Here is a 19240-nt window from a genome sequence, read left to right as displayed (position 1 = left end):
TATCTCGTCTCCTACCTTCCAAACTTTACAGAAGCTCTCCTGCGAACCTTGCAGACACACAGTTTTAATCTGCCAGGAAGTTTCATATCAGCGCACACTCCGCTGCAGAGTGAAAATCTCATTCTGGAAACATCCCCCAGGCTGTGGCCAAGCCATGTCTCCGCTATATCCTTTCTTTCAGGAGTGCTAGTTCTGCAAGGTTCGCAGGAGAGCTTCTGTAAAGATTGGAAGGTAGGAGACGAGATACTGGCAGAAGTAAAGCTGTGGATACCGGGCGTGAGTCGTGCTTCGGTAGCTCAGTTGGTAGAGCACATGCCCGCGAAAGGCAAAGGTCCCGAGTTCGAGTCTCGGTCGGGCACACAGTTTTAATCTGCCAGGAAGTTTCATTATCTTCTGCCTTCGTCAGAAGATGATGAGTATGTCACTCCGAAACGTCGCGGCTTTATAATACTGCCACACGGCCGGAAACCCGAGAGCTTTTCATCAACTGTGTACGCAGGGGAAGTTTACAGTCATATAAACTTGGAGGTACTTTACAAACCCCTCGTTGGAGCGGTACTCTAATATTCCTCGACATTACGGGATTCGTACCAGATACGTTTGATAGAGTAAATAGAGAAGATCGAAAGAGCAGCAGTGCGTTTCGTTACAGGTTCATTTCCTAAGCACGAAAGCATCACAGAGAAGATCAATCAACATTAATGGCAGACGCTGCAAGAGAGGCATCCTGCATCGCTGTGTGATTTATTACTAAAGGACCGAGAGCATGCGTTGCCAGAAAATTCAACAAATATGTTGCTTCCTCCCGCGTACTACTCGCGAGAAGACCATGGAGATAAAATTGGAGGGATTCGAACCAACACGGGGGATTACTGTCAATCGTTCTTCCCGTTCGAAGAACCCTCTGCCAGGCACTTAAATGTGATTTGCAGAGTATTCATGTAGATATAGATGTAGATAGAAGTAAAACATATAAGCCTATAGTTTCGGGCCTCTGTTCGACGACTTTGAGCAACCCTTGCTTTTTTTTATAATCATCAGGTGCACTTCGCTTCTCCAGAGACCTACGGTTTGTTATTGCTAGAAGAGGAACAAGTGCTTTCGCATACTCTACGTGGAATCGTATTGTTATCCGGTCACGTTCAGTGCTCTTCACTCTTCTTACCATTTCACTTTCTTTTCTGCCCTACTTTGATTCCATAAGGAATCGTTGTGCATAGCGACCATAGACTATAAGGAAAGAGAGGTACACAGCAATCAGTGGCAGTCCCAATAATTTTTATTATTCTTGGAAATTTAGGTTTCGGCTATAAACAGCCATCTTCGGTGCATTTGAATTACAGTTCAACGGACTCGTGGCAGTACATCTACATCTACATCTACATCTATACTCCGCGAGCCACCTTACGGTGTGTGGCGGAGGGTACTTATTGTACCACTATCTGATCCCCCCTTCCCTGTTCCATTCACGAATTGTGCGTGGGAAGAACGACTGCTTGTAAGTCTCCGTATTTGCTCTAATTTCTCGGATCTTTTCGTCGTGATCATTACGCGAGATATATGTGGGCGGTAGTAATATGTTGCCCATCTCTTCCCGGAATGTGCTCTCTCGTAACTTCGATAATAAACCTCTCCGTATTGCGTAACGCCTTTCTTGAAGTGTCCGCCACTGGAGCTTGTTCAGCATCTCCGTAACGCTCTCGCGCTGACTAAATGTCCCCATGACGAATCGCGCTGCTTTTCGCTGGATCATGTCTATCTCTTCTATTAATCCAACCTGGTAAGGGTCCCATACTGATGAGCAATACTCAAGAATCGGACGAACAAGCGTTTTGTAAGCTACTTCTTTCGTCGATGAGTCACATTTTCTTAGAATTCTTCCTATGAATCTCAACCTGGCGCCTGCTTTTCCCACTATTTGTTTTATGTGATCATTCCACTTCAGATCGCTCCGGAACATGTCACCATATGTTCTTACAGGTGCATAGTCAGAGAGAATCTCCATCTTCCTATACAGAGGTATCGGCAGAAAGAAACTCCTTCTGCTTAACACCTGTAAGAACATATGGTGATATGCATTGTCACGAGTCTGTTGAATTGTAACTCAAATACACTGAAGTTGGCTATTTATAGCCGAAATCTAGATTTGAAAGAATAATAAAAATTAATGGGATTGCGACTGAATGCTGTGTACCTCTCCTTACTTCTTTGCTAACCTATGTCCACTTATTTTCATATCAGTCCATTTGGCGTTCGTGCGACGATTTAAAGGAGGTACTATAGTCAGATCTTCCTCTGTGAAACAATTTCGGAAAAAGGCATATACTATATCGGATTTTTCTGTGTCGTCCGTCGTTTCAGTGCCGTTATGCTCACAGAGTGTATGGACAGATGGCTTCGATCCTTTTACGTATTTAACATAAGGCCGAAACCTGTTAGGATTTGTTGTTAAGTCGGTAGACAGAATTTTACTTTCGAATTCGTTGAATGGTTCACTCATGGCTCTCCTTACGCTAATTTTTGCTCTGCTTCATGTTCATTTGTCGGTGAGGATTTGGCTATATTTAAATTTGCAGTGAAATTCTCTTTGATTTCGTAACAGCTTTCCAACATCATTGTAGAACCACGGTGGGTCTTTTCCCTCCCCCACAACTTTCTTTGCACATACTGTCTAAGGCGCTTATACAACGCTGCTGAACTTCAACCATTGATGCACAACGTTGTTAGTGCTGGAGATGAAATTTTCGCTCCGGCTTAATCGGAAATCTGTTTGTTGCCGCTGTTGCGAAGATCTTCCTGCCTCTCTTTTTATTCCAATTTACAGCCGTATTGAACGACACTGTAACGGCCTTACACTGATTTCATGTTCTATGGTAATTCAGTCTGAAGTTGTGGTCTGTTTGTAAGTAGCAGATCTAAGATATTATCTTCACGAATTGGTTCCCTGATTAACTGTTAACGGTTACTATGTCAACATTTCCTTTCTTCAAACTCTGTCGGGTATCAGACCACATCTTTCCGAGTTGTGAATAAATTTCCCACAAAAGTCAATAAATTCAGTAACTTCCTTTATATGGCGTTTATGCTACACAAGTAGAGTTTCGTGTTTGATCTACTGACTAGTGCTTCCTTTGACCGCGGAATCATCACTATCATCAAACATGAAGATAATGCGACACAGGATGAAACACGGTCATGGTGAAAACGGTTACAAAATCCACGATAAATTAACAGAAGCATGTAGTATACGAGTGCCCCCTTTTCAGTGATGTAGCCTCAGTGTTACGCGACCAACTACCGCACAATGACAAATATAGACTGCTCAGACAACACGACACTTTTCAGACCATTAACGAACTAGCTAACGCGGTATCACAGAAAGTCTTAAAGGACTATCTGAGAGAATTAAACTAGCACCTATAAGAGACTTACCTAAACACCGATAGAGTCCGGTACCATATTCCCAAACCGCCTGGGCGCGGAAAGGCCGACTTCCTCAGTCTTGAATCCGCCGCGCCTCGTGGACTTAGGGGGAGTGGGGTGCAACCTTACCGATATGGACAACGCACCTGATTCGACCTTAGGATAAGTTTAGCTGTAGGACCTAGTTTTTAGACACTATCCTTAGGAACCTGCAGCGATCAACATCTTGGCCTGCCCAGTGTCAGGGGCACGCTCAAGACATTCTGAAAAAATACAAATACATTATCAGGATGTAGATACTTTGTCCTCATTCTTAATTCACATAACGGCGGTCTTGCGTGGCGCGGCAAACGTCAATATGTCACTGACGTTGCTGACACGAATTACCCGGAAAGACGCAGAAGCTGGTTTTGGAAATGTGTTTACTGGGTTGCCTATTTGGCGGAGTGAGCTGACTCAATGCGACAAATGAGAGCGATGATTTGTCTGCGTTTTCTGACATCCCTGTCCTCTAGCGCAATAACGCTACAGCGTGTTAACGAATCGAAATTTGAACAAGTAATGTTTCCACTGATATGCGACATGTTCTGTATGAGTTCTTGATTTCGCGCAGAAATCTTCTGAAACCCCTCAGTTACTAATGAATAACCCTGAATTGAAGGAAAGCCGTTATTTTTAAAAGCAGCCTACTACTTTTTTATTTCAAATAATCCTGGCCTGGGCCGGTAAGTGTAAACTGCCTTCATCTCTTTCTGATTACATAATCTACCAGTTATAATTGTCTAATTTGCTATTACCTTAGTAGACACATTTTTGGTCATATCACCACGGAATTTCTATTTTCCCTGGACCCGAAAGGAGGATGATAGTGATTTACATTTTTTATTGCCTATCACTGTCGTACACAGTGCATGAAATACCGTCAGTTCCTGGTAGCAGACATTATTTATTAAATTCTAAATGTAGAAAGGGCAATGGAGGATTGCAACGTATACAGAAGGAACACAAAAGACGAAAAATACATCAGTTAACTGTTTTAATCTTGGTGAGGAATATCAGTTGCCCTATCTCTTGAGAAGCATGAGCCATTGGACATTAGGGGGATTTCGTAGAATACGGCAATACGTGTTGGGTTTGAACATCTGCAAGTCTTTTACAATCAAAATGAGAGTTTATTGCAATAATCTGATTAACCACACAAAGCACATGAAACATTATTGAATCAGTAAACAAAGAAAAAAATCTTCTCTTAATGTACACAATAGTTACATCCAGCCAAGACTCAGTGGTAAAATTGGCAGAGAGAGAATTAAATTAGCACCTATAAGAGACTTACCTAAACACCGATAGAGTCCGGTACCCTATTCCCAAACCGCCTGGGCGCGGAAAGGCCGACTTCCTCAGTCTTGAATCCGCTGCGCCTCGGGACTTAAGGGGAGTGGGGTGCAACCCTACCGATATGGACAACGCACCTGATTCGACCTTAGGATAAGTTTAGTTGTAGGACCTAGTTTTTAGACACTATCCTTAGGAACCTGCAGCGATCAACATCTTGGCCTGCCCAGTGTCAGGGGAACGCTCATTGGGGTTAGCTCAATGAGCAAGGCTCTATACTAGGTTTATATTGGCACATTTGTAACGCTGGAGGCCTTAATGACTAGTCTATAGTAAGGTTATCTTATTAGTAGTAAATTAACACACTAATTTGCCCATTGCATTTTTCTCATAGCTTATCAACTAACTAGTTACTAAAATATAGCCTAGAATAGCTGCAACTTATACCATTGTATCACTATTCCGGCCCACTAATCACATAAGGCAGTGGGCTAAATTGTATAATTAAGGGGCTCCGGAAAGGCTCAAAATCATGAAAAGTTCAATTTTTACTTTTTTGCGTTTTCTGAATCTGCAGACTATTACCTTTTAATAGATATATAATTTATTCAATTCCGAAGGCTACAACTATTTTTAAATTTTTTTTTGAAATGTGTTCTACATGAGCGTGACCCACTGTGGCGCTGTTAAACTGCTGTCAAATGGTGTTACTATTAACGTCCGTGTTCATCAGGTACATTTTAGTGATGTGAGATAAAGTATGTGTTGTGGCTAACCTATTTTCAGAGACTTAGCAGCACCTGAACTGTTGAAAAAGTGTATTCACGGAAAAACTCAAAACCCCAATGAAAGTGTAAATAGTGTTATATGGTCGAGAATCCCCAAGACTGTATTTGTTGGAATAGAAACACTTCACTTTGGTGTGTATGATGCTGTTGCGACTTTCAATGATGGCAACATTGTAAGGTGCAAGGTATTTAGAAATATGGGAATGAAGATAGGTTCGAACATGGTACGAGCGATGCTTGCTTTAGACAGGGAACGGGCTGCAGACAGGGCTGTAAAGAGTCTAGAAATACAAGCAAGGGTTGCTCAAAGTCGTCGAACAGAGGCCCGAAACTATAGGCTTATATGTTTTACTTCTATCTACATCTATATCTACATGAATACTCTGCAAATCACATTTAAGTGCCTGGCAGAGGGTTCTTCGAACCACCTTCACAATTTTCTATTATTCCAAGTATAGCATGCGGAAAGAATGAACACCTATATCTTTCCGTACGAGCTCTGATTTCCTTAATTTTGTCGTGGTGATCGTTTCTCCCTATGTAAGTCGGTGTCAACAAAATATTTTCGCATTCGGAGGAGAAAGTTAGTGATTATAATTTCTTGAGAAGATTCCGTCAAAACGAAAAACGCCTTTCTTTTAATGATTTCCAGCCCAAATCCGGTATCATTTCTGTGGCACTCTCTCCCGTATTTCGTTATAATACAAAGCGTGCTCCCTTTCTTTGAGACGTATAAGCGTAGTGTAGGTAGTCTCCTTAGTAGGTCTGTTACATTTTCTAAGTGTCCTGCCAATAAAACGCAGTCTTTGGTTAACCTTCCCCTCAACATTTTCTGTGTATTCCTTTCCAATTTAAGTTGTTCGTAATTGTAATACCTACGTATTTAGTTGAATTTACGGCTTTTAGATTAGACTGATGTATAGTGTAACCGAAGTTTAACGAGTTCCTTTTAGCACTCATGTGGATGACCTCACACTTTTCGTTATTTAGGGTCAACTGCCACTTTTCGCACAATTCGCACATTTTTTCTAAATCGTTTTGCAGTTTGTGTTGATCTTCTGATGACTTTATTAGTCGATAAACGACAGCGTCAAAGAACCGAAGACGGCTGCTCAGATTGACTCCCAAAACGTTTATTTAGATAAGGAACAGCAAAGGGCGTATAACGCAACCTTGGGGAACGCCAGAAATCACTTCTGTTTCATTCGATGACTTTCCGTCAATTACTACGAACTGTGACCTCTCTGACAGAAAATCCAGTCACATAACATAAGCACACAAGCTCACTACGTGCCGCTTGTGTGATACAGTGCCAAAAGCCTTCCGGAAATCCAGAAATACGGAATCGATCTGAAATCCCTTGTCAATAGCACTCAACACTTCATGTGAATAAAGAGCTAGTTGTGTTTCACAGGAACGATGTTTTCTAAACCTATGTTGACTGTGTGTCAATAGACCGTTTTCTTCGAGGTAATTCGTGATGTTCGAACACAATATATGTTCTAAAATCCTGCTGCATATCGACGTTAACGATACAGGCCTGTAATTTAGTGGATTACTCATACAACCTTTCTTGAATATTGTTGTAACCTGTGCAACTTTTCAGTCTTTGGGTATGGATCTTTCGTCGAATTAACGGTTGTATATGATTGTTAAGTATGGAGCTAATGCATCAGCATACTCCGAAAGGAACCTAATTGGTATACAGTCTGGACCAGAAGACTTGCTTTCATTGATTTAAGTTGCCTCACTACACCGATGATATTTATTTCTACGTTACTAATGTTGGCAGCTGTTCTCGATTCGAATTCTGGAATATTTACTTCGTCTTCTTTAGAGAAGGAATTTCGCAAAGCTGTATTTAGTAACTCTACTTCGGAAGCTGCAGAATTTTGAAACATGTTTTATCCTCGTGTATTATGACATTTCTGGAGGCCAATAACGATCGTGTGTAATTCAGCTCTTGCTGTACGTCTATGAGATCCAAAAGGCTGAAGATACCGGCGCCCAGGTGGATGCCATGTTCCTTGACTTCCGAAAGTTATTCGATACTGTCCCGTACTGCAGTCTAATGAACAAAATACGATTGTACGGAATATCGGAGCAATTAGGTGAAGAAATTCTAACAGACAGAAAGCAGCAAGTCATTCTCAATGAAGAGACGTTGTCAGACGTAACAGTAACCTCTGGCGTACCGCACGACAGTGCTTTAGGTACATTACTTTTCACAATAGATATAAATGACGTGTAGCCAACAGCATAAGTTTCGGGAGACTTTTCATGGGTGATGGTGCCGTATATAGAGAAGAAGCAGCGTTAGAATATGGTAGCGCAATCGAGGAAGACCTACAAAGCGTCGACGCATGGTGCAAGGGGTAGCAATTGCCCGTCAGCATAAATGTAACGCAGTGCATATAGAGAGACAAATGGTTCAAATGGCTCTGAGCACTATGGGACTTAACATCTGAGGTCATCAGTCCCATAGACTTAGAACTACTTAAACCTAACTAACCTAAGGACATCACATACATCCACGCCCGAGGCAGGATTCCAACCTGCGACCGTAGCAGCAGCGCGGTTCCGGACTGAAGCGCCTAGAACCGCTCGACCACCACGGCCGGCATACAGAGACAGGATGGCTCATTATTGTATGACTACACCAATGCAGCACAAATGTTGAAAGCAGATACTTCCATAAAATGTCTATGAGTGTGCATACGGACCGACTGAAGTAGAATAACCACGTGAAACTAGTCGCAGGACAGATTGATGCATTGGAAGAATCCACAGAAGAGTAGTGCGTCAACATCGGAGCTTGATGAAAAGCTCTCAGGTTTTCAGGCTGGGAGCAGTATTATAAAGCCGCGACGTTTCGACGAGTGACGAACTCATTATCTTCTCCAGAATGAGATTTTCACTCTGCAGCGGAGTGTGTGCTGATATGAAACTTCCTGGCAGATTAAAACTGTGTGCCCGACCGAGACTCGAACTCGGGACCTTTGCCTTTCGCGGGCAAGTGCTCTACCAACTGAGCTACCGAAGCACGACTCACGCCCGGTATCCACAACTTTACTTCTGCCAGTATCTCGTCTCCTACCTTCCAAACTTTACAGAAGCTCTCCTGCGAACCTTGCAGACACACAGTTTTAATCTGCCAGGAAGTTTCATATCAGCGCACACTCCGCTGCAGAGTGAAAATCTCATTCTGGAAACATCCCCCAGGCTGTGGCCAAGCCATGTCTCCGCTATATCCTTTCTTTCAGGAGTGCTAGTTCTGCAAGGTTCGCAGGAGAGCTTCTGTAAAGATTGGAAGGTAGGAGACGAGATACTGGCAGAAGTAAAGCTGTGGATACCGGGCGTGAGTCGTGCTTCGGTAGCTCAGTTGGTAGAGCACATGCCCGCGAAAGGCAAAGGTCCCGAGTTCGAGTCTCGGTCGGGCACACAGTTTTAATCTGCCAGGAAGTTTCATTATCTTCTGCCTTCGTCAGAAGATGATGAGTATGTCACTCCGAAACGTCGCGGCTTTATAATACTGCCACACGGCCGGAAACCCGAGAGCTTTTCATCAACTGTGTACGCAGGGGAAGTTTACAGTCATATAAACTTGGAGGTACTTTACAAACCCCTCGTTGGAGCAGTACTCTAATATTCCTCGACATTACGGGATTCGTACCAGATACGTTTGATAGAGTAAATAGAGAAGATCGAAAGAGCAGCAGTGCGTTTCGTTACAGGTTCATTTCCTAAGCACGAAAGCATCACAGAGAAGATCAATCAACATTAATGGCAGACGCTGCAAGAGAGGCATCCTGCATCGCTGTGTGATTTATTACTAAAGGACCGAGAGCATGCGTTGCCAGAAAATTCAACAAATATGTTGCTTCCTCCCGCGTACTACTCGCGAGAAGACCATGGAGATAAAATTGGAGGGATTCGAACCAACACGGGGGATTACTGTCAATCGTTCTTCCCGTTCGAAGAACCCTCTGCCAGGCACTTAAATGTGATTTGCAGAGTATTCATGTAGATATAGATGTAGATAGAAGTAAAACATATAAGCCTATAGTTTCGGGCCTCTGTTCGACGACTTTGAGCAACCCTTGCTTTTTTTTATAATCATCAGGTGCACTTCGCTCCTCCAGAGACCTACGGTTTGTTATTGCTAGAAGAGGAACAAGTGCTTTCGCATACTCTACGTGGAATCGTATTGTTATCCGGTCACGTTCAGTGCTCTTCACTCTTCTTACCATTTCACTTTCTTTTCTGCCCTACTTTGATTCCATAAGGAATCGTTGTGCATAGCGACCATAGACTATAAGGAAAGAGAGGTACACAGCAATCAGTGGCAGTCCCAATAATTTTTATTATTCTTGGAAATTTAGGTTTCGGCTATAAACAGCCATCTTCGGTGCATTTGAATTACAGTTCAACGGACTCGTGGCAGTACATGTCACCATATGTTCTTACAGGTGCATAGTCAGAGAGAATCTCCATCTTCCTATACAGAGGTATCGGCAGAAAGAAACTCCTTCTGCTTAACACCTGTAAGAACATATGGTGATATGCATTGTCACGAGTCTGTTGAATTGTAACTCAAATACACTGAAGTTGGCTATTTATAGCCGAAATCTAGATTTGAAAGAATAATAAAAATTAATGGGATTGCGACTGAATGCTGTGTACCTCTCCTTACTTCTTTGCTAACCTATGTCCACTTATTTTCATATCAGTCCATTTGGCGTTCGTGCGACGATTTAAAGGAGGTACTATAGTCAGATCTTCCTCTGTGAAACAATTTCGGAAAAAGGCATATACTATATCGGATTTTTCTGTGTCGTCCGTCGTTTCAGTGCCGTTATGCTCACAGAGTGTATGGACAGATGGCTTCGATCCTTTTACGTATTTAACATAAGGCCGAAACCTGTTAGGATTTGTTGTTAAGTCGGTAGACAGAATTTTACTTTCGAATTCGTTGAATGGTTCACTCATGGCTCTCCTTACGCTAATTTTTGCTCTGCTTCATGTTCATTTGTCGGTGAGGATTTGGCTATATTTAAATTTGCAGTGAAATTCTCTTTGATTTCGTAACAGCTTTCCAACATCATTGTAGAACCACGGTGGGTCTTTTCCCTCCCCCACAACTTTCTTTGCACATACTGTCTAAGGCGCTTATACAACGCTGCTGAACTTCAACCATTGATGCACAACGTTGTTAGTGCTGGAGATGAAATTTTCGCTCCGGCTTAATCGGAAATCTGTTTGTTGCCGCTGTTGCGAAGATCTTCCTGCCTCTCTTTTTATTCCAATTTACAGCCGTATTGAACGACACTGTAACGGCCTTACACTGATTTCATGTTCTATGGTAATTCAGTCTGAAGTTGTGGTCTGTTTGTAAGTAGCAGATCTAAGATATTATCTTCACGAATTGGTTCCCTGATTAACTGTTAACGGTTACTATGTCAACATTTCCTTTCTTCAAACTCTGTCGGGTATCAGACCACATCTTTCCGAGTTGTGAATAAATTTCCCACAAAAGTCAATAAATTCAGTAACTTCCTTTATATGGCGTTTATGCTACACAAGTAGAGTTTCGTGTTTGATCTACTGACTAGTGCTTCCTTTGACCGCGGAATCATCACTATCATCAAACATGAAGATAATGCGACACAGGATGAAACACGGTCATGGTGAAAACGGTTACAAAATCCACGATAAATTAACAGAAGCATGTAGTATACGAGTGCCCCCTTTTCAGTGATGTAGCCTCAGTGTTACGCGACCAACTACCGCACAATGACAAATATAGACTGCTCAGACAACACGACACTTTTCAGACCATTAACGAACTAGCTAACGCGGTATCACAGAAAGTCTTAAAGGACTATCTGAGAGAATTAAACTAGCACCTATAAGAGACTTACCTAAACACCGATAGAGTCCGGTACCATATTCCCAAACCGCCTGGGCGCGGAAAGGCCGACTTCCTCAGTCTTGAATCCGCCGCGCCTCGTGGACTTAGGGGGAGTGGGGTGCAACCTTACCGATATGGACAACGCACCTGATTCGACCTTAGGATAAGTTTAGCTGTAGGACCTAGTTTTTAGACACTATCCTTAGGAACCTGCAGCGATCAACATCTTGGCCTGCCCAGTGTCAGGGGCACGCTCAAGACATTCTGAAAAAATACAAATACATTATCAGGATGTAGATACTTTGTCCTCATTCTTAATTCACATAACGGCGGTCTTGCGTGGCGCGGCAAACGTCAATATGTCACTGACGTTGCTGACACGAATTACCCGGAAAGACGCAGAAGCTGGTTTTGGAAATGTGTTTACTGGGTTGCCTATTTGGCGGAGTGAGCTGACTCAATGCGACAAATGAGAGCGATGATTTGTCTGCGTTTTCTGACATCCCTGTCCTCTAGCGCAATAACGCTACAGCGTGTTAACGAATCGAAATTTGAACAAGTAATGTTTCCACTGATATGCGACATGTTCTGTATGAGTTCTTGATTTCGCGCAGAAATCTTCTGAAACCCCTCAGTTACTAATGAATAACCCTGAATTGAAGGAAAGCCGTTATTTTTAAAAGCAGCCTACTACTTTTTTATTTCAAATAATCCTGGCCTGGGCCGGTAAGTGTAAACTGCCTTCATCTCTTTCTGATTACATAATCTACCAGTTATAATTGTCTAATCTGCTATTACCTTAGTAGACACATTTTTGGTCATATCACCACGGAATTTCTATTTTCCCTGGACCCGAAAGGAGGATGATAGTGATTTACATTTTTTATTGCCTATCACTGTCGTACACAGTGCATGAAATACCGTCAGTTCCTGGTAGCAGACATTATTTATTAAATTCTAAATGTAGAAAGGGCAATGGAGGATTGCAACGTATACAGAAGGAACACAAAAGACGAAAAATACATCAGTTAACTGTTTTAATCTTGGTGAGGAATATCAGTTGCCCTATCTCTTGAGAAGCATGAGCCATTGGACATTAGGGGGATTTCGTAGAATACGGCAATACGTGTTGGGTTTGAACATCTGCAAGTCTTTTACAATCAAAATGAGAGTTTATTGCAATAATCTGATTAACCACACAAAGCACATGAAACATTATTGAATCAGTAAACAAAGAAAAAAATCTTCTCTTAATGTACACAATAGTTACATCCAGCCAAGACTCAGTGGTAAAATTGGCAGAGAGAGAATTAAATTAGCACCTATAAGAGACTTACCTAAACACCGATAGAGTCCGGTACCCTATTCCCAAACCGCCTGGGCGCGGAGAGGCCGACTTCCTCAGTCTTGAATCCGCCGCGCCTCGGGACTTAAGGGGAGTGGGGTGCAACCCTACCGATATGGACAACGCACCTGATTCGACCTTAGGATAAGTTTAGTTGTAGGACCTAGTTTTTAGACACTATCCTTAGGAACCTGCAGCGATCAACATCTTGGCCTGCCCAGTGTCAGGGGAACGCTCATTGGGGTTAGCTCAATGAGCAAGGCTCTATACTAGGTTTATATTGGCACATTTGTAACGCTGGAGGCCTTAATGACTAGTCTATAGTAAGGTTATCTTATTAGTAGTAAATTAACACACTAATTTGCCCATTGCATTTTTCTCATAGCTTATCAACTAACTAGTTACTAAAATATAGCCTAGAATAGCTGCAACTTATACCATTGTATCACTATTCCGGCCCACTAATCACATAAGGCAGTGGGCTAAATTGTATAATTAAGGGGCTCCGGAAAGGCTCAAAATCATGAAAAGTTCAATTTTTACTTTTTTGCGTTTTCTGAATCTGCAGACTATTACCTTTTAATAGATATATAATTTATTCAATTCCGAAGGCTACAACTATTTTTAAATTTTTTTTTTGAAATGTGTTCTACATGAGCGTGACCCACTGTGGCGCTGTTAAACTGCTGTCAAATGGTGTTACTATTAACGTCCGTGTTCATCAGGTACATTTTAGTGATGTGAGATAAAGTATGTGTTGTGGCTAACCTATTTTCAGAGACTTAGCAGCACCTGAACTGTTGAAAAAGTGTATTCACGGAAAAACTCAAAACCCCAATGAAAGTGTAAATAGTGTTATATGGTCGAGAATCCCCAAGACTGTATTTGTTGGAATAGAAACACTTCACTTTGGTGTGTATGATGCTGTTGCGACTTTCAATGATGGCAACATTGTAAGGTGCAAGGTATTTAGAAATATGGGAATGAAGATAGGTTCGAACATGGTACGAGCGATGCTTGCTTTAGACAGGGAACGGGCTGCAGACAGGGCTGTAAAGAGTCTAGAAATACAAGCAAGAGTAAACAGGAGGAGGAACAAGAGGAAGCTGGAGCAGGAGTTTGCGGAGGATGAAGATAATCCATCCTATGGACCTGGAATGCACTAAAAAGGTAATCCAATCTTTGTCGCTCGATTCCCAAAAATTTTATTTTCTCATACTAATTACATGTTTTCTAAGGATCTTCCAAACATATTTGTTTCAAACTTTCAGTAAATGTTACACAGTACCTTCTGCATAATTTAACACAGCCTTTTTCCAAAAAACTGTATATTTTTGAACATATAAATAAAAAATTGCAAAAAAAATGTTGTGAATTTTCATTACAATTGAAAAAAAATCATCTTTAAAAACTGAACTAAAATTTTGCAAAATCCCTGTGTTAAGTTGTAGCCCATGTTCCAATAAATAATCTGTAAAAAGTTCAACTTCCTACCTCAAATACTTTGTGAGGAAAGATGTAATTTATAAGCGTTATTTTAACATTGCAAGTATAGGGCGTTCCGGAGCCCCTTAATAAGTTTTTCTGGAAATAAAGAATTAAAAAAAATTAACAGAAGCACACAAGAGAACCATAAGCGGATGAGCCATTTACTCAATGAAACAGTTGCAAAGTTTACACAGTGCAAGCATGGCACAGAAATTCATCACTGAAGATGACAAACTTACTACAAAGAAACAAACATCGTCCAAACAGGCTCCGAAGGCCCAAGGGTACCGACCAGCCGCCGTGTCATCCTCAACCCTAAGGCGTTATTGGATGCGGAGACGGAGGGAAATGTAATAAGCACAGCGTTCTCCCTTCCGTTGTCAGTTTTCGTGAACGGTGTCGCTACTTCTCAGTCGCATAGTTTCACAATTACTCTAACAAGGGATGAGTGCGCCACGCTTGCCAACAGCACTCGGCAGACCCACACGGTGACCGATCCAAGTGCTAGCCAAGCCCGACAACGCTTAACTTCGGTGATCTGACGGGAACCGGTGTTACCCCTGCGGCAAGGCCTTTGACGTCACTAACTTACTTCCACCGCGGAATTGAAATTTAAAGTACTTGATCTAGCGATATGTAATGCTCGATATGTGAGAGATACACAAACTAAGATATTCAAGTGAAATGACTCAAGCTGTGGTGTCACCGCCAGAGACCACACTTGCTAGGTGGTAGCTTTTAAATCGTCCGCGGTCCGCTAGTATACGACGGACCCGCGTGTCGCCACTGTCAGTAATTGCAGACCGAGCGCCACCACACGGCAGGTCTAGAGAGACGTACTAGCACTCGACCCAGTCGTACAGCAGACGTTGCTAGCCATGGCTCACTGAGAATTACGCTCTCATTTGCCGAGACGATAGTTAGCATAGCCTTCAGCTACATTTGCTACGACCTAGCAAGGCGCCGTATTCAATTGATATTTAGATTCTATTAATGTATCATCAAGAGCGATGTTCTACAAATGTGGATTAAAGTTAAGTATTCCAGAAGCTACGTACTTTTCTTTATAGCATTCTTTACGTATCCTGTTTCAGACCTCACGCCAGCCTGCGTGAGTTTAAGCGCGTGCCTTTCGGCTTCCTCTCATTGTGTCTAGGCTGTCTTGTCTAGACACAACACAAGTTTTGAAGGCACTTGGCTGTGTCTAGTCAGAAAAAAGGGCAATGTTAGGTTGGCTCGTTTCACAGTGAATGGAATTAGAAACATATCCCAACGCATTAGGTAACTATAACTGAATCATAAGAAGCCATGTTGCAAAGAACAAACTCAGACTCACAGCTTAACGACGGATCGCAGAATAAGTTGAAAAAGAGCAGGATCGCCAACTGCATCGACGAAGAGAACGGACAAGCTCGGGATCAAGAGGCAATTACTTTGCCTCCATATTTGGAGGAGCTCTAAAAAGTTGGTACTACTTCACACGTAGAAAAATAAACTCTCCGTCCCACAATTGACATATTCACTCAACAGATTCACACCGATAGATATCCTTCAGAGGTTAGCAGGAGATGGAAACAGTTTACTGGTTATCCGCGTGTGTGCTTGGAGTCTATGGGCGGTCAGGGACGAGGTTATCAGCGCCCTGATGGGTAACTAAATGTATGAAACGTGCGAAGTCCATAGGTGTTATCTGTACAATAACTCTATTAAACAGAACTGAAAACATTTGTTTGACTCGTAAATAATTAACAAGGAAAGATGAATGGTGAAAAATGAAAGAGGGCTCAAACAGACCCATTTTACACTGATAAAAACGGTGATCTTCGGTTCTATTAATTTACAGCTCTCTTTATACTTCCCTAGTTAGAATGAAAGTTAAATGTGTATACATTTGTTTAGTGAATACTCTGAGGATCTTTATACCGATGGCGGCATGCAACAAACCTCGAACTCAAATGGTTCAAATGGCTCTGAGCACTATGGGACTCAACATCTGAGGTCATCAGTCCCCTAGAACGTAGAACTACTTAAACCTAACTAACCTAAGGACATCACATACATCCATGCCCGAGGTAGGATTCGAGCCTTCGAAATCTCGAACTGGCAAGAAGCGTACTACAACCTTGAATTTGGAAATTATCATCATTTTATTAAATAATTTTTTAAAGAAAAATCTTTTAATGCCTAGACCGCTATTTTCCTATCACAATTGAAGTTCGATAACTAGTTTCGGTTGCTGTTTGCAACCATCTTCAGAGCGTTCAAAATGTGGAAAGGGGGTGAATAAGCACTGGAAAGCACCATTAGCTTTAGTCATGCAACAACATGCATTCGTTAGTAACAAAACAATAACAGTACGTAGCTGAAAACGTTGCCGTGAACAAACCAGGCTGTAGACGGTAATTTCACAGGTTGACGGTCATATAGGAAATTTTCTAGTAGCATGAGTAGAAGTTGGATCACCTAGGAGCTACTCCGTCTACATTTCGAATATAAGAGAAGTTCATGCAGCGGGCGTTGCATTCAGTGGTACTACCTTGGGCAGAGAACAGAAGCGATTGCAATGTTTATAGCATCAACCACAGCTCGCTGTCTCGCGAAAAAGTGGGTTGAGTCTGTAGCGAATTGTTTCTCAAGGCACAGCGGCTGATCTGATAACAGGTTTTAGGTGGAATAGGCAAATTACGTGGTGATTCCTCACATTGTCTCCCGTCACCACTTGAAAAATAGGCACAAATTTTTAAAATATGCATAAAACGTTGCGGGTGGCGAAACCGACCTTTCCGGAAGGACGGACGACATAGTACCACAGAAATAAAATTTAAAAAAAAGGAAGTCCATCCTTCTGATTCAAGGTTTGAGAGACTTCGGCCGGTCACTTATGTAATAAAATGGAACACCTACATACGTCCTTACAATGTTATTTATTATATGGCTACCAGTTTCGGTGTATTTGTACACTGTCTTCAGGCCTTAATTGACGCTGTGGGGATTATCTGCAATCGTATACACGATTCCATCAGTGACCAACATCTATGAACTCCTTTTCGCAAACTACCTGTTACAACGATGTTGTGTGAAGGTTGGACTCACAACATCGTTGTTACAGCTAGGCTTCCAAAGCCAGTTCATAGATGATAGCCACAGATGGAATCGTGTACGCGGTAGGAGATAACCTCCCTCAGCATCAGTTGGGGCCTGAAAATAGTGTACTTGTAGCCGTGTACTAAATAACATCGTAAGACTGCCGTAAGTGTACCATTTTACTACATAGAAAAAAATTAGTTTCTACATAAAGGATAATTGATTGTCCTTATCGGACGGTAAAATGCAGAAGAGCTGAAAATGTGGAAACATGGGCGCGGAACATCGAGATACGTGAAACACCCCCTAACCAAGTTACTGGATAACTGCTTTCGTCATGTTATTGGCGAGCGTTCATGCAGTGTCGTATAGTTGCAGCACTTTATGCTGCTCGCTCGGTCGTTTTTCATCAGGGACGGTAATAACGCGTTTGCGTTGCTGGCAATAAATGTCAGTACTTGTCGTTATATTCATAAGAATTGCAACGGATCCCTTAACCCACCAGACGCTTGACACCGTTTTTGTATGCAATCAGAAACCATTCAGAGTATTTGTATTACATTAGATCTCAACCATGTATTTATTCATCCGATTTTTAATTCAAAACTTGTTTGTCTCTCTCTAGTGATGCACAAATATTTACCTGTAGTCTATAGAAGTATTCCATTTAACGTCACTGTGCCTTAGGTCTATCTTCCAATCTCGCGCAGGTAGGCTCATGTCGCATTCTGACTGATTAACAGGGATTGTTGAGAACTGAAGTAATATTATACATATATGTAAAGGATTAAATTTGTTAATGATTCGCCTCAGTTTATTAAGATTACATTCACTAACGTTCGCTTGCTTTTCTGATTGTGAACTACACTAGTACCAGCAGCCAACGCTATACCAGCTCAGGATATTGCTAGCATCGGGGGATTGTCATCTCGACAGCATTACAGATGAGTTAAATTGCTCAGGAGGTCACACCCAAAAGTATCTGAGCGACATGAATCGCATTTCGTCTGACTTGCATTCAGCCCAAATAACGTAGCTGTCCTGCTGATCCTGTGACCTCTTTGCAGTACAGTCGTTTGACTATACACATTGTATATCACAAGATATCACTAGAGAACACTCTTCTCTAAGGTAATCAATCCAGATGAAAGTCAATACCGTGATGTTGCAAATACTAGGAAACGCGTCACTGGAGATGAGACGTTCTTAACGCTTATGAACTCAATTTTATTACAGAAAGTCACATTTCTAAATCATTACACCCACACTAGAATCTAAGCTGAAAAACTCCGTCACAGGTCATACCTCCAATCTTTGGGTAAAATGAAACATTTTTGATAACATGACAGTTTGAGTCAAGCTTCTCTAATAATTGGAAGAATTTTGGTGTTTAAAATGTTATCCCACACCTGCGAAACGTCGTTCCTGATGTGAGTGGTTTGTCGTAAATTGGAGTTTGAACCAACCAGCTGTTAACAGCGGCAAGGGCTCGATGAAAACCTCAAAATTAATATCGTATCTGCAGTACCCTTGGCAATTATTTGTCCATATGGGAAATGGGAAATTTGTGGTAAGGTCTTACGGGACGAAACTGCTGAGGTCATCGGTCCCTAAGCTTACATACTACTTAATCTAACTTACACTAACTTACGCTAAGAACGACACACACACCCATGCCTGAGGGAGGACTCAAACCTCCGACCTGAACTTGAACATTTCTGTGCTCAGCCTGGAATCTTCTTAAGACCCTTACGTCCCTCTTATCTAACAAGAGAAAACGTTTAATATAGTTTCAAGTAACAAAGTTTGCGCCTGTTTAAAACAAAGTGCCATGGTGTAAAGTTTTGTGATGGGACTCGAACCTAG

At 41.9% G+C, this 19240-nt stretch overlaps 1 protein-coding gene and 1 pseudogene across 1 annotated transcript in view; one reads left to right on the top strand and one right to left on the bottom strand.

Moving 5' to 3' along the window:
• LOC126188129 (glutamate receptor 1-like) overlaps positions 1–19240 on the top strand; it is a 559761-nt gene that overhangs the window by 34473 nt on the left and 506048 nt on the right. The window lies entirely within an intron of this gene.
• LOC126189425 (5S ribosomal RNA) lies at positions 14751–14869 on the bottom strand (annotated as a pseudogene).

This window comes from Schistocerca cancellata, chromosome 5 (assembly GCF_023864275.1).
Source record: "Schistocerca cancellata isolate TAMUIC-IGC-003103 chromosome 5, iqSchCanc2.1, whole genome shotgun sequence".
In the NCBI taxonomy this organism is placed as follows: Eukaryota; Metazoa; Arthropoda; class Insecta; order Orthoptera; family Acrididae; genus Schistocerca; species Schistocerca cancellata.
Note: the sequence above shows the minus strand (reverse complement) of the source record. Positions and strands in the feature narration are given on the sequence as shown.